This window comes from Crotalus tigris, unplaced genomic scaffold (assembly GCF_016545835.1).
Source record: "Crotalus tigris isolate CLP2741 ecotype Arizona unplaced genomic scaffold, ASM1654583v1 scf7180000017668.6805642782:7212621, whole genome shotgun sequence".
Taxonomy (NCBI): Eukaryota; Metazoa; Chordata; class Lepidosauria; order Squamata; family Viperidae; genus Crotalus; species Crotalus tigris.
Window position 1 is genome coordinate 7,131,739 of NW_024096554.1, and position 14,519 is coordinate 7,146,257.

At 42.0% G+C, this 14,519-nt stretch overlaps 1 protein-coding gene across 2 annotated transcripts in view; it reads left to right on the forward strand.

The window, feature by feature from the left end:
* The first annotated feature begins 11,011 nt into the window (after window positions 1-11,011).
* Window positions 11,012-14,519, forward strand: part of CREB3L3 (cAMP responsive element binding protein 3 like 3) — a 30,030-nt gene continuing 26,522 nt past the window's right edge. Inside the window, exon 1 of one of the 2 annotated variants that reach the window (XM_039337201.1) lies at window positions 11,012-11,237. The gene's annotated coding sequence lies outside the window, so the exon portion shown is untranslated. The remainder of the gene's footprint in view (window positions 11,238-14,519) is intronic. The other variant, XM_039337200.1, reaches the window with a different exon arrangement.

Consider the following 14,519-nt stretch of genomic DNA (forward strand, 5'->3'; position numbering starts at 1 on the left):
AATTGTTCTAATTGTCAGGAAGTTTCTCCTTACTTCCAGGTTGCTTCTTTCCTTGATTAGTTTCCATCTGTTGCTTCTTGTCCTGCCTTCAGGCGCTTTGGAAAATAGCTTGACTGCCTCTTCTTTGGGGCAGCCCCTGAGATATTGGAAGACTGCTATCCTGTCCCCCCTCGTCCTTCTCTTCATTAGACTAGACATACCCAATTCCAGCAGCCTTTCCTTATATGTTTTAGCCTTCAATCCCCTAATCATCTTTGTTGCTCTTTTCTGTACTGTTTCTAGAGTCTCAACATCTTTTTTACATCGTGGTGACCAAAACTGGATGCCGTATTCCAAGTGTGGCCTTACCAAGGCCTTGTAAAGTGGTATTAATACTTCACGTGATCTTGATTCTATCCCTCTGTCAATGCAGCCTAGCACCGTGTTGGCCTTTTTGGCAGCTGCAGCAAACGGCTGGCTCCTATTCCTTCTGCCACGTCCTGCTTTCTGCTCTGATGTTGGCTTTGTCCTCTTCCTCAGCCTATTGAGGCAGACTTAAGCCTCCTTAGTTCTACCTGCAGGAAGTAGCCTTTGCCACTTGTTCCTACCCTATCTAATCTCAAGATACATAAAACTAGTTAGTCCACCACATGAATCTAGGTAAGGGACTTCCTGGCTGTAACAGTCACCTGCTTTGTGAAAGTTCACCAGGTTACCTGCCGATTTGTCCTGAGAAAGGGCCGCTTCATCCAGAACCTAAAGACAGACATTTCACGGTACTAGAAGAAAAAGGAACACACAACCATTTGGACTTGTCACGACTGAATTGAAGCCCGTTCCTCCCCATCCGCAGCTTCCAAGCACTGGGCCAAGGTCTTGAAAGCGTTGCTTACACAACCTGGGACTGAGATGTACAACTGGATATCATCAGCATATTGAGAATACTTGACACTGTTGACGGAATGACCTTCCCCAAAGGTGTCCTGTAGCTGTTAAAAGGACAGATAAAAGCGTTGAGCAATATGGCCATTCACAATCCCAGGCCACAGGCTAGAGACAGCTCTGTCTCACGAAGAGCAGCTGAAACTGGCTGCGGAGTAAAAAGGAACAACGGCAACATGATGTCTCCTACTTCTGACCACTGCCCCGCACCCCCCAATCCAGAAGGATACCATGATTGCGGTGTCAAAAGTTGCTGAGAGATCAAAAAGAGCCAGGACAGTTGCATCATTCAGTCTTTGTCAACAGTCATTGTTGTATACTTCGTTTGCGGGCGAATGATGAAGACACATGGCGACGCTGAACAAACACTTTATTTTCCTCTTCTCTACAACCGAACAAAAACAAAGGCACGCAGGCCTTTTTATATGGCCAGAAACCCGGACAATGTCAGCCAATGCGAACAGAGCGTTTTCGTACCTTGCGCATGCGCACAAGGCTGGCGCCGCTCTGTCTGGTCCTGGGCAGCTTTTGGAATGCCTGGGCCAATGCAACACCCCGAGCCTGCTTTTGCAGGCTCAGGACACAACACCCCTCCCCCCCTAGATGGAACATACTTGTGCTCACACATGTACGTCATACAGTGGGAAGAATGTCATATAGTTTCACTGATCAAATGCAAGGAGTGTGGAATACTCGAGTCTGCCCTCAGGCAAAACCCTTCAACTTTCTTAATGCAATAAATGTATCCGAAATCAAAATTAATACAAAATAATCTACCATGGGTTAGTTCCGTTATTCAGGAGCCTCATGAACAGGGCCCTCATGATTTGACAGCAACTTCACAAAGTCTCTCAGATGTTTGGGTGGGCATTTGGCCCACTGCGACCTCCTAAGGGCTGGAGAGATTGCCTTGCTTTTGCAGGCTCAGGACACAACAGTCATCAACAAGCACAATCAATGCCATCGCTGTTATGCAGGTCCAGGTAATCCACTTGTGCCAGGGCCCTTGAAGCTGCAATCTGACCACTTTCTCAGACTTTTCCCAGAAAATTCAGTTGGAGAATGGGCAAACATTGTCCAGAACTGTTGGATCCAGCAGTGGCCTTATTCGAGGTAGAACCACCTCATCCCTAGAGGGGGCAGTCAATGTAAACAAACCACATTCATGACCCAGGAGCTCTTGAGGGGCTTAATGTAGCAGACAGGGGGGTTAGTTAAACACCCCCAGGGATCCTGGCCACTTCCTAAGACTGTGGTGGCGAACCTATGGCACGGGTGCCAGAGGCGGCACTCAGAGCCCTCTCTGTGGGCACGCGTGCCGTCGCCCCAGTCCTAGGCCTTCAGCTGGGTTTTATAAAACCTTTTCGCTTTAGGCCTCCGCTGCCGTGTGCAAAAAAAAAAAAAAAGGTTCAATCAATCAATTTCAACTTCTCGCGGGAAAAAAAAGATCTTGCAAAGTTGGAATTGATGGATTGAACTTTTTAGTCCCAGTCTGCCATTATCACCGCAGCCACGCCCACTCAGTGGGCCACGCCCACCCAATGGGCCACACCTACCCAATGGGCCATACCCACCCGGCACCCAACGATGCATAAGTAGGTTTTGGGTTGCAGTTTGGGCACTCGGTCTCTAAAAGGTTCGCCATCACTGTCCTAGGAGTTACAAAGTCAAACATTTCTCATATAACTGATACTGTCTCAGTCAATTTGCAAGGATTCGCCCAGACAGAACTGACTTGAAGCAGATCCAAGCGGCTTTATTTGACCCCTGTCTAGAATATTTTTTTTCCAATGTCCCTGAAGACATTCTGGTGAACCCTCCCTCCCCAGCAAAGAATTGGGTCCCTGGCTGGATGCAGTGAGAAAAATAAGTATTTGCTGCTCTTATTTGCTGAAGTATTAATACCACTCTACAAGGCCTTGGTAAGGCCACACTTGGAATCCTGCATCCAGTTTTGGTCACCACAATGTAAAAAAGATGTTGAGACTCTAGAAAGAGTACAGAGAAGAGCAACAAAGAGGATCAGGGGACTGGAGGCTAAAACATATAAGGAACGGTTGCTGGAATTGGGTATGTCTAGTTTAAGGAAGAGAAGGACTAGGGGAGACATGATAGCAGTCTTCCAATATCTCAGGGGCTGCCCCAAAGAAGAGGGAGTCAAGCTGTTCTCCAAAGCGCCTGAAGGCCGGACAAGAAGCAACGGATGGAAACTCACCAAGGAGAGAAGCAACCTAGAACTAAGGAGAAACTTCCTGACAGTGAGAACAATTAACCAGTGGAACAACCTACCTCCAGAAGCGGTGAATGCTCCAACAGTGGAAGTTTTTAAGAAGAGACTGGACAACCATTTGTCCGAAATGGTGTAGGGTTTCCTGCCTGAGCAGGTGGTTGGACTAGATGACCTCCAAGGTCCCTTCCAACTTTATTATTATTATTGTTATTGTTGTTACTACTATTACTACTACTACTACTACTACTACTACTACTACTACTACTACTACTACTGCAGTACGTTACACATTGGGCTGGATTAACTTTTTATTCACCAGTGGGGCCCTCTTCCCTTTTTTCCTAAGTGCAGTCATGTTTACGGTTTTGTGCAATTTTCCCCTTCTCTGTATCTCCAGTTTTTCTAACTGCATTAGTAATGCGATCTGCTTTTCTCAAAATTGCCAGTTCTTGCCCACACAACAGACACACACACACATATATATATATACAGGAGAGTAACAGATGCGTTGATCAGGAGAGCATCTTCTTGCAACTAGCTTGTTCAGAAAAAAAGTCAGGCTGCTAATCTGAATTATCAGACTGTAATGCTAAGCATGAGAAAAGAAATTATTGTTACTACTATTAGTAGCAGCAGGAATAGTAACAGTAAAGACATGGGTAGCAGATTCTTCTTTTCTTTCTCTACAGTTCTTATCTATCTTCAGCTTGTCTATGATTTGCCATCATTTGCTCATCAAAAAATGTTCCATACCTTGTCTAATAACCCAGATTAGCAGCCTGACTTTTTCTGAACAAGCTAATTTTGGAAATCTAAAACTATCAAAGAGACCATCCTCTGTTTGCAAAAACATGTTTGACCCAGTTAACCAGTAACCTGGTCAGATCTCTTGATTTGCTCTGGCAGCACATAATCTTACTAACAGGGAAATGAGAGAGCACTACTAATTTTCTCCAGAAAATAACTGACATTCCCTACCATCCCAGATTTGCAATAATAATAATAACAATAACAACAATAATAATAATGGACGTGGCAGTGTCTGGAGACAGCAGAATAGAAGAGAAAGAGCTGGAGAAGATAACAAAATACAAAGACCTACAAATAGAAAGACTGTGGCAAAAGCAAGCAAGGGTAGTACCAATAGTCATAGGCGCCTTGGGTGCAATCCCAAAGCAACTGGAGCACCACTTGGACACCATAGGCATTGAGAAAGTCACCATTGGTCAATTGCAAAAGGCGGCCTTACTAGGAACTGCTTCCATCCTGCGACGATATCTGTAATACCATCAAACATCCACATCTGCCTATCCCAGGTCCTGGGTAAGGACTCGATAGGTAGACAAAATGCCAAATCCAGTCTGAACATCTGGCTGACTGTGCGATGATCAATAAAATAATAATAATAATAATAATAATAATAAGACCACCCCCAGTGAGGCACTACCTTGACGTGGTTGTGGGGCTTGTGTACTCTGAGGAAGATGAGAGCTATGCCAGAGGTTCAACCATACTGGACAGGTCTCATCAGAGGAGTCAGACAAAGAGTGTCTCTCCCATAAAAAATATGGTGAGACGTAAATTGCAGAATGCCATACCGGCTCGGACGTCGCCCGGGTTAACAAGGTCCGCACTAGATATTGGAGTTCCTGGATATCTGGTGAAAAATGGTTACAGGACTCAGGACTGTTGGCTGAGCAACCAGGGCCAGCAGCTGCAGAACTACTGGAAGAAAAGGTGTTTACCCGTCGCAGATACACAGTGATGGAAAACAAAGAAATAATGATCTGTTACTACAGATCAAGTCCAACAAGAAGAGGATATCTAAAACGAATGCACCAGTTCTGGAAAGAACAACATCCAGAATCAGAAATAACAGAACAGAGACTAGCAGATCAACGCCGATTTATAACACGAAATAAAGTATTTACAGAAACAGAATTGGACGAACTGCAAAGGTTTACCCAGGGCAAAGAAATCAAAGCCTTACAAGAAGTAATTCAGAATGTAGAGGCAAACCAGGGGGAGTTGGCAGTGAAAGAATCCAGTAGAGATATACAACTGTTCTCATTTGGAAACCAGGCACCTCTTCCTCAGGAAGAACAAAACCCTCTAACTAAAGAAATAAAAGAATTGAAACAAAGAATAACTGAGCATCTAGAACAGCACAAAAACAACAGAATAAGGCTGCCTGCATTGAAGCTTGTTTCCAAAGAAACAGCTAGCACAAGCATTAAAAGATGCAAATACTGCAATAGCAAGTATAAGCACCAATTCACTGCAAGAAACAAACCAATTAATGTACAGCACAGCTGCAGTTATAACAGAATACCTGGGATGTAAAATCAACAAAAAAGAAAAACAAACAAACAGTGCACCACAAAAATGGAAGGTTAGACTAGAAAATAAGATCAGCAAGTTAAGATCACATGCAAGCAAGCTAGAACAGATGAAAGAAAAGAAGCTGAAGAACAAGAAGACCAAAGAATACCTAATCAAGAAATACCACTTAGAAACAAGGAAGATCAAGGAAGCACTGGAAATAATAAAGCAACAAATAACAGCTATAGCCAGGAAAATCAGTAGATATGAAGCTCGAATTGCAAACTATAGGCAGAACCTCCAATTTCAATCCAATCAGAAACGTTTCTACCAATCCATCAATGGAGAAACTGCAAGGAATCAGTCAGTACCTGACAAGGAAGAAACAGTGCAGTTCTGGAAGCAGATATGGGATAACCCAAAGAAATACAACAAGGATGCGGCTTGGTTAAAAGAGGTGGATGCAAATAAAACAGAAGTTGAAATGAAAGAACTAGTAATAACAACAAAAATGGTAGAAAAAAGAGCAAAGAAAATCAAAAATTGGTCAGCACCAGGTGAAGATGAACTGCATGGGTTTTGGTTGAAACATCTAACTGTTATACACCCACTCATTGCCAAGCAATTCAACAATATACTACAAGGAGGAGAAATTGAAAAGTGGCTAACAACTGGGAAAACCTACCTAATAATGAAAAATCCAGCAAAAGGGGCAACACCAGGTAACTACAGGCCAATTACCTGCTTACCAACAACTTTCAAATTACTAACTGGTGTGGTAGCTGATGCAGTACAACAGCATCTAGTTGAAAACAATCTCTTTCCACCTGAGCAGAAAGGAAACCGCCCCAATAGCAGAGGAACAAAAGATCAACTCCTAATAGACAAAATGATCTTGGAAAACTGCAAGAGAAGGAAGACCAACCTGAATGTGGCATGGATTGACTACAAAAAGGCATTTGACTCTCTGCCACATGATTGGATAATCAAGTGCCTAGAAATAACAGGAGTAAGTAGAAACATCAGAAAATTTGTGCAAAAATCGATGGCACAATGGAAGACACAGTTGCAGATCAATGGTGAAAAGCTGGGAGAGGTTAATATCAAGAGAGGAATATTTCAAGGAGATTCATTATCACCATTACTATTTGTTATTGCACTGTTTCCTCTGTCAACAATACTGAATAACTCAGGACATGGTTATCAAACATCAAAAACATCTGCTAGACTATCCCACCTCCTTTACATGGATGATCTGAAGCTGTATGGAAAAACATCATCTGAAATAGAATCGCTGCTCAACACTGTCCGTATATATAGCCAAGATATTGTAATGGAGTTTGGCTTGGACAAATGTGCCACACTTACTATCAAAAAAGGAAAAATAGTGAAAACTGAAGGAATCAAGATGCCCCACGAAAATAACATTAAGAGTCTGGATGAGGAAGATACTACAAATACTTGGGTATCCTTCAAGCTGACAACATCAAGCACACTGAAGTCAAGAAAAAGATTAGAGGTGAATACATCAAGAGAGTGAAGAAGATCTTAAAATCCAAACTCAATGGAGGAAATACCATAAAGGCAATCAACACCTGGGCAATCCCAGTCATTAGGTACACAGCTGGAATAGTGGACTGGACTCAAGCAGAACTAAAAGCAATGGATAGGCAGACCAGAAAAATAATGACAATGAATCATGCCCTTCATCCACGCAGTGACATTGATAGACTTTATCTACCAAGGCAAATAGGTGGGCGTGGAATGCTACAAGTACATCAGATGGTTGAAGAAGAAAAAATGGCTTTGGAAGAATATCTGAAGAACAATGATGAAGATGCACTGAAATTAGTATATCAGGAAGGCTTACTAACTACTGGAGAGACCAAACTGGCCTACAAGAAAGACCAAATGAAGAACAGAATAGAGGCATGGGAAGACAAAGCACTACATGGCCAATACATTAAAAAAATAGCTGGGAAAGCAGATAATAATAAAACCTGGCAATGGCTAAGAGCAGGAAAATTGAAGAAAGAGACCGAGGGACTAATTCTGGCTGCACAAGACCAAGCCTTAAGGACAAATGCATACAAAGTCAAAATTGAGAAGACAGCAACAGACAGTAAGTGCCGCCTATGCAAAGAAGCTGAAGAAACAGTGGACCACTTGGTAAGCTGTTGCAAGAAGATTGCACAGACTGATTACAAGCAGCGGCATGACAAAGTAGCAACAATGGTGCATTGGAAGATCTGCAAAAAATATCATTTGCCTGTAAGCAAAAACTGGTGGGATCATAAAATAGAGAAAGTCATAGAAAATGATAAAATTAAACTGCTCTGGGACTTCAGAATTCAAACAGACAAGCACCTGCAACATAACACCCCAGACTTAACAATTGTCGATAAGAAAGACAAAAAAGTCTGGATAGTGGACGTGGCAGTGCCTGGAGATAGCAGAATAGAAGAGAAAGAACTGGAGAAGATAACAAAATACAAAGACCTACAAATAGAAATAGAAAGACTGTGGCAAAAGCAAGCAAGGGTAGTACCAATAGTCATAGGCTCCTTGGGTGCAATCCCAAAACAACTGGAGCACCACTTGAACACCATTGGCATTGACAAATTCGCTATTAGTCAATTGCAAAAGGCGGCCTTATTAGGAACTGCTTCCATCCTGCGACGATACCTGTAATACCATCAAACATCCACATCTGCCTATCCCAGGTCCTGGGTAAGGACTCGATAGGTAGACAAAATACCAAATCCAGTCTGAACATCTGGCTGACTGTGCGATGATTGAGAATAATAATAATAATAATAAAGTTGGAAGGGACCTTGGAGGTCATCTAGTCCAACCCCCTGCTCAGGCATTTACCATTTCAGACAAATGGCAGTCCAGTCTCTTCTTAAAAACTTCCAGTGTTGGAGCATTCATCATCAACATATCAAGGAGAGTGAAGGACAGACGTACAAATGCAGTGTCTGAACAGAGTTGGGCTGCTCACAATGTACATACGAAGAATGGCTGTGGGACTTGGGTTTGGATAGTCTAAAGAAAAGAAGGAACAGGGGAGACATGATAGCAGGGTTCCAGTATCTGAGGGGCTGCCACAAAGAAGAGGGGATCAAATTATTCTCCAAAGCACCAGAGGGAAGGACGAGAAACAATGCTTGGAAATTGATCAAGGAGAGAAGCAACCTGGAATTAAGGAGAAACTTCCTGACAGTGAGGACAATCAACCAGTGGAACAGCTTGCCACCAGAAATCATGGGAGATTTTTAAGAAGAGACTAGACATTCACCTGCCTGAGATGGTATAGGTCTGTGGTGGTGAACCTATGGCATGGTGCCACAGGTGGCACGCAGAGCCTTCTCTGTGGGCACACACGCCGTTGCCCCAGTCCTAGGCCTTCAGCTGGGTTTCATAAAACCTTTTCGCTTTAGGCCTCTGCCGGCATGTGCAAAAAAACCCAAAGGTTCAATCAATCAATCAATTTCAACTTTTCATGGAAAAAAAAAGATGTCGCAAAGTTGGAATTGATTGACTGAACTTTTTAGTCTCAGTCTTTAATCCCACGCAGCCACTCTGACCCAATGGGCCACGCCCACCCAGCACCCGACAATACATAAGTGGGTTTTGGGTTGCAGTTTGGGCACTCAGTCCCTAAAAGGTTCACCATCACTGGTATAGATTCTCCTGCTGGAGCAGGGGGCTGGACTAGAAGACCTCCAAGGTCCCTTCCAGTTCTATTCTATTCTATTCTATTCTATTCTATTCTATTCTACTCTACTCTACTCTACTCTACTCTACTCTACTCTACTCTACTCCATTCCATTCCATTCCATTCCATTCTATTCCTTATTCTATTCTATTCTATTCTATTCTATTCTATTCTATTCTATTCTATTCTATTCTATTCTATTCTATTCTATTCCTTATTCTATTCCCATATTCCATTCCATTCCATTCTATTCCATTCCATTCCATTCCATTCCATTCTATTCTATTCTATTCTATTCCCATATTCCATTCCATTCCATTCCATTCCATTCTATTCTATTCTATTCTATTCCTTATTCTATTCTATTCTATTCTATTCTATTCTATTCTATTCTATTCTATTCTATTCTATTCTATTCCTTATTCTATTCCCATATTCCATTCCATTCTATTCTATTCCATTCCATTCTATTCTATTCTATTCTATTCCCATATTCCATTCCATTCCATTCCATTCTATCTATTCTATTCTATTCTATTCTATTCTATTCTATTCTATTCTATTCTATTCTATTTTATTCTATTCTATTCTATTCTATTCTATTCTATTCTATTCTATTCCATTCCATTCCATTCCATTCCATTCCATTCCATTCCATTCTATTCTATTCTATTCCTTATTCTATTCCCATATTCCATTCCATTCCATTCCATTCTATTCTATTCTATTCTATTCTATTCTATTCTATTCTATTCTATTCTATTCTATTCTATATCATACGTGCAAAGATAATGCCAGGTTTTGGAAAGGATTCCTAACTAGGCCACCTCAGGAGAACTGAACGCAGTGCCTGGAATAAGGAAGCTTCATACCTCTCACTTTCTTCCTCCACTCAACTGTTTTGAGTTGGTTCCACCTTAAGAAGCACTAGTGTCTTCACCGGACAACTCTGATAATATTTTATATCATTTTTTTCTTCCATTCAATCCTGTCCCATTCTCAAAAGACTTCCTGGATAGGTCTCTGCCGTTTTCTTGAGAAGGTTTTTTTTTTTCAGAAGTGGTTCGCCACTGCTTCTTTCCTAGGGCTGAGAGAAAGCGACTGGCCCAAGGTCGCCCAGCGTAGCTTTGTGCTTGAGGCGAGACTAGAACTCGTGGATTCCTGGCTTCTAGCCTAACGATTGAATCACTACCCCCAAACTTTATTTATACGGTAATATGCCAAACCAGGTCATCATCCAACCGGACCCGCCATCGGGCAACAGGTGCGAGACCACAGAAAGTGGCGTCTCCGTGTTGGAACAGGAGATTACCCCCAAGGAATCCTACGGCTGCTTAGAGAGAAGAAGGATTGGGCTCTTTCGTCACTTTAATTAATTCGTTCATTAATTAATTTCTGTGCCAACCACCTGTCTGATAACAGCAACTCTGTACCACGCAGGTGCATTAAACCGAGAAGACGAGAGTTGAGTGCAAATCAGAGTCCCAGTGCAGTTTTGTGTTTTTCCCAATAAATTTGCCCTACGGAGCCTTTGGAAACCGCTGAGATGGATTCAGATCCAATTAATGAGCTCGCTATTGTTGTTTTCTCAAGGGAAGAGGGAGAGAGAATTATTTTCTAAAAGTAGGTGGAAGGTCACTGTGACACAGCCCATCCGAAGACTTTGGACCTCTCAGCTCAGCGCCCACTCAAATGAGAAACAGCAGGCAGGGTGGACTAAAGTTATTTAGATAATGGTTACCCAATTTGTCCCAGTTACAATTGCCTGATTTCTTTTTCTTCTCTGCCCGCTGAGCTAACCGTCTTTTTCCCCATTGGAGAGTTGGACGAGGGGAGGGATTGAGTGAGCCTGACGCTGTTTTTGTATTGTTGGAGTTTAAACTTTGCCACATAGTGGGGGGGAAAAAGAGGTTTTGACTGGACAGAGGGACTGAAGACCGGAGAAGAAAATAACCACGACTCAACTTCGCAGCAACAAAAAGCTTTGGGATTCGAAACACTGGGCAAAACCGAATCGAGATCGGAGAACGCTCTCACGAGAGGGTAAGGCGGCGCAATCTCATTTTTTTCCCTCCAGATTAATCCAGTAGGTTCCATCTTTGGAAACAAGTGCAGGACAAAATAAGAGGGCAGAGGTCAGGACTGGGTGCCGAGAAGAGAAACATGCACTAAGCGAGTGGTCCGTGAAGATAAGTCTGCTCATCAGAAGGCGATAGACAAGCAAACAAACTTCGTAGCTTTCAGAAACGCTTCCTTGGATTAGAAGGACCCCGAACTATTCAAATGTCTACAGCGTTTTTATTACATTTTTTTCGAAGCTGGAAAGATCTTCCAAATTACTGGTTGCTTTGTGTTCAGGAGCAAACTGGAAGAATAAATGTCTGGAGGCTGAGCCTTAATCACGGGGTGTCTGTTTTGCCAAGAACACATTGACTGTTATTTATTAACAGAATTTGACAGAATAACAAGAGTTGGAAGGGACCTTGGAGGTCTTCTAGTCCACCCTCCTGCTCAAACAGAAGACCCTATACCAAGGCAGGACAAGAAGCAATGGGTGGAAACTAATCAAGGAGAGAAACAACTGAGAACTAAGGAGAAACTTCCTGACAGTGAGAACAATTAACCAGTGGAACAACCTGCCTCCAGAAGCAGTAAATGCTCCAACACTGGAAGTTTTTAAGAAGAAACTGGGCAGCCATTTGTCCAAAATGGTGTAGGGTTTCCTGCCTGAGCAGGGGGTTGGACTAGATGACCACTAAGGTCCCTTCCAACTTTACTACTATTACTATTCCAATCCCTTAAGGCAGGGGTCCCCAACCCCCAATCCGTGGACCGTGGCATGCCAACACAAACAAACAAAGCCCTCTCTCTGGGCTGCAGGCAGCACATAAAACCACGCACTCTCTGGTCCGTGGAAAAAAACTTTCTCCACAGAACTGGTCCCGGGTGCCCAAAATGTTGGGGGCCTCTGCCTTAAAGTCCCTAGTGATGGAGGACCCACAACTGTAGGCAAGCTGGTCTACTGGTTTATTGTCCTCACTGTCAGGAAGTTTCTCCTTAGTTCCAGGTTGCTCGTCTCCTTGATTCGTTTCCACCCGTTGCTTCTTCTCCTGCCTTCAGACGCTTTGGAGAAAAGCTTGACTCCCTCTTCTTTGGGGCAATCCCTTGAATATTGGAAGACTGCTATCATGTCCCCCCCCCCCCGGTCCTTCTTTTCGCTAGACTAGACTTTATCATTTGAATTTGTAATTTGAATTTATAATTTGAATGGACAGTTTGAATTTATAATTTGGTTTTCGGCACACAGCTTTCCTCGGATCTTCGTGCGGGTTTCTGGAGAAAGAGATAGATACATCGCTGTCAATATACAGACTCATTTATTTACACAGACACAGAACAGATCTGTCTGATTATCTCAGCAGCTTAGTCAAAAGGGTACTGTTTGTACAGAGTGTGTTTCTTGGTGAATCTGTCACAGTTGTGACCGTACCTCCGGTTTTTTTTTAGAAACATTATCATGTATAAACAGAGGCATAGAATCAAGATCACGCGAAGTATTCGTACCACTTTATAAAAACCCCTAGTAAGACCACACCTGGAATACTGCAGCCAATTTTGGTCACCATATCAACAGAGATGTTGAGAGTTTGGAAAAATTTCAGAGAAGAGCAACTAAGATGATCAAAGGCCTGGAGACCAAAATATATGAAGAACGGCTGCAGGACTTGGGTTTGGCCAGTCTAAAGAAAAGAAGAAATAGGGGAGACATGATAGCATTGTTCCAGTATCTAAGGGGCTGCCACAAGGCAGAGGGGGGCCAGGTTGTTCACCAAAGCACCAGAGGGAAGGACGAGAAACAAAGGTTGGAAACTGGTCAAGGAAAGAAGCAACCTGGAATTAAGGAGAAATTTCCTGACAGTGAGGACAATGAACCAGTGGAACTCCTTGCCTCCAGGAATCGTGGGCGCTCCATCACTGGTGTTTTTAAAGAAGAGACTAGACATTCACCTGTCTGAGATGATGTAGGTTCTCCTACTGGAGCAGGGGGCTGGACTAGAAGATCTCCAAGGTCCCTTCCAGCTCTATTCTATTCTATTCTATTCTAGTCTAGTCTATTCTAGTCTAGTCTAGTCTAGTCTACTCTAGTCTAGTCTAATCTAGTCTATATTTTCTATTCTATTCTATTCTATTCTATTCTATTCTATTCTATTCTATTCTATTCTATTCTATTCCATATTTTCTATTCTATTCTATTCTATTCTATTCTATTCTATTCTAGTCTAGTCTAGTCTAGTCTAGTCTATTCTATATTTTCTATTCTATTCTATTCTATTCTATTCTATTCTATTCTATTCTATTCTATTCTATTCTATTCATATTTTCTATTCTATTCTATTCTGTTCTATTCTATTCCATATTTTCTATTCTATTCTATTCTATTCTATTCTATTCTATTCTATTCTATTCTATTCTATTCTATTCTATTCTATTCTATTCTATTCTATTCTATTCTATTCTATTCTATTCTATTCTATTCTATCTATTCTATTCTATTCCATATTTTCTATTCTATTCTATTTTCTATTCTATTCTATTCTATATATTCTATTCTATTCTATTCTATTCTATTCTATTCTATTCTATTCTATTCTATTCTATTCTATTCTATTCTATTCTAGTACAGGTAATCTTCGTCTTACAATCATAATGGAGCTAGGAATTTTCACTGTAAGTTAGGATAGTCATATGTTGAGACCAGACCTGATTTTTTGACAGCCCCCTTTACAGTACTTTGCGAACACAGGGTAGAGCCGAAAGTGCCTCTTGGCACAGGTAAACTAACTGGTAGAGGTAGACCTTTCAGGTTAGGCATCCTTCATTGAAGATAAACTCTAAAATGCTGGTTCCCATGGTCAAAAATGAAGAGGCGGTTTTAAAAGGAACGTGGGAATACATCTTTGAACAAATGGCATTATCTGTTTGTTTTGATGGGCTTTATTTACATGAACTGGTTAAGGCTCTGCAGGATTTCAGGTGAGACTCCCCCCACCCAAAGGTGCTGACGTTTTCTGCCTGCAAAATAAAAATAAAAATCAGTTGGCGAGTTTTAGCTGTCCAATATCAGTGGACAATAACACCGAAGTCACTGTCTCTGAAAGTTTTCCAAAAGATTCTGTATAAAGGAGTGGGAAGACCTAGGGACGTATTTGAAAAACAGACATGGCACAGAGATGGAAGAGGATGAGAGGAAAAATGGCCGAGAGAAAAATTCAGGAAAATAATTTAATACTCCCACTTTAACCAATACCTGGGAGGAGTGGATGG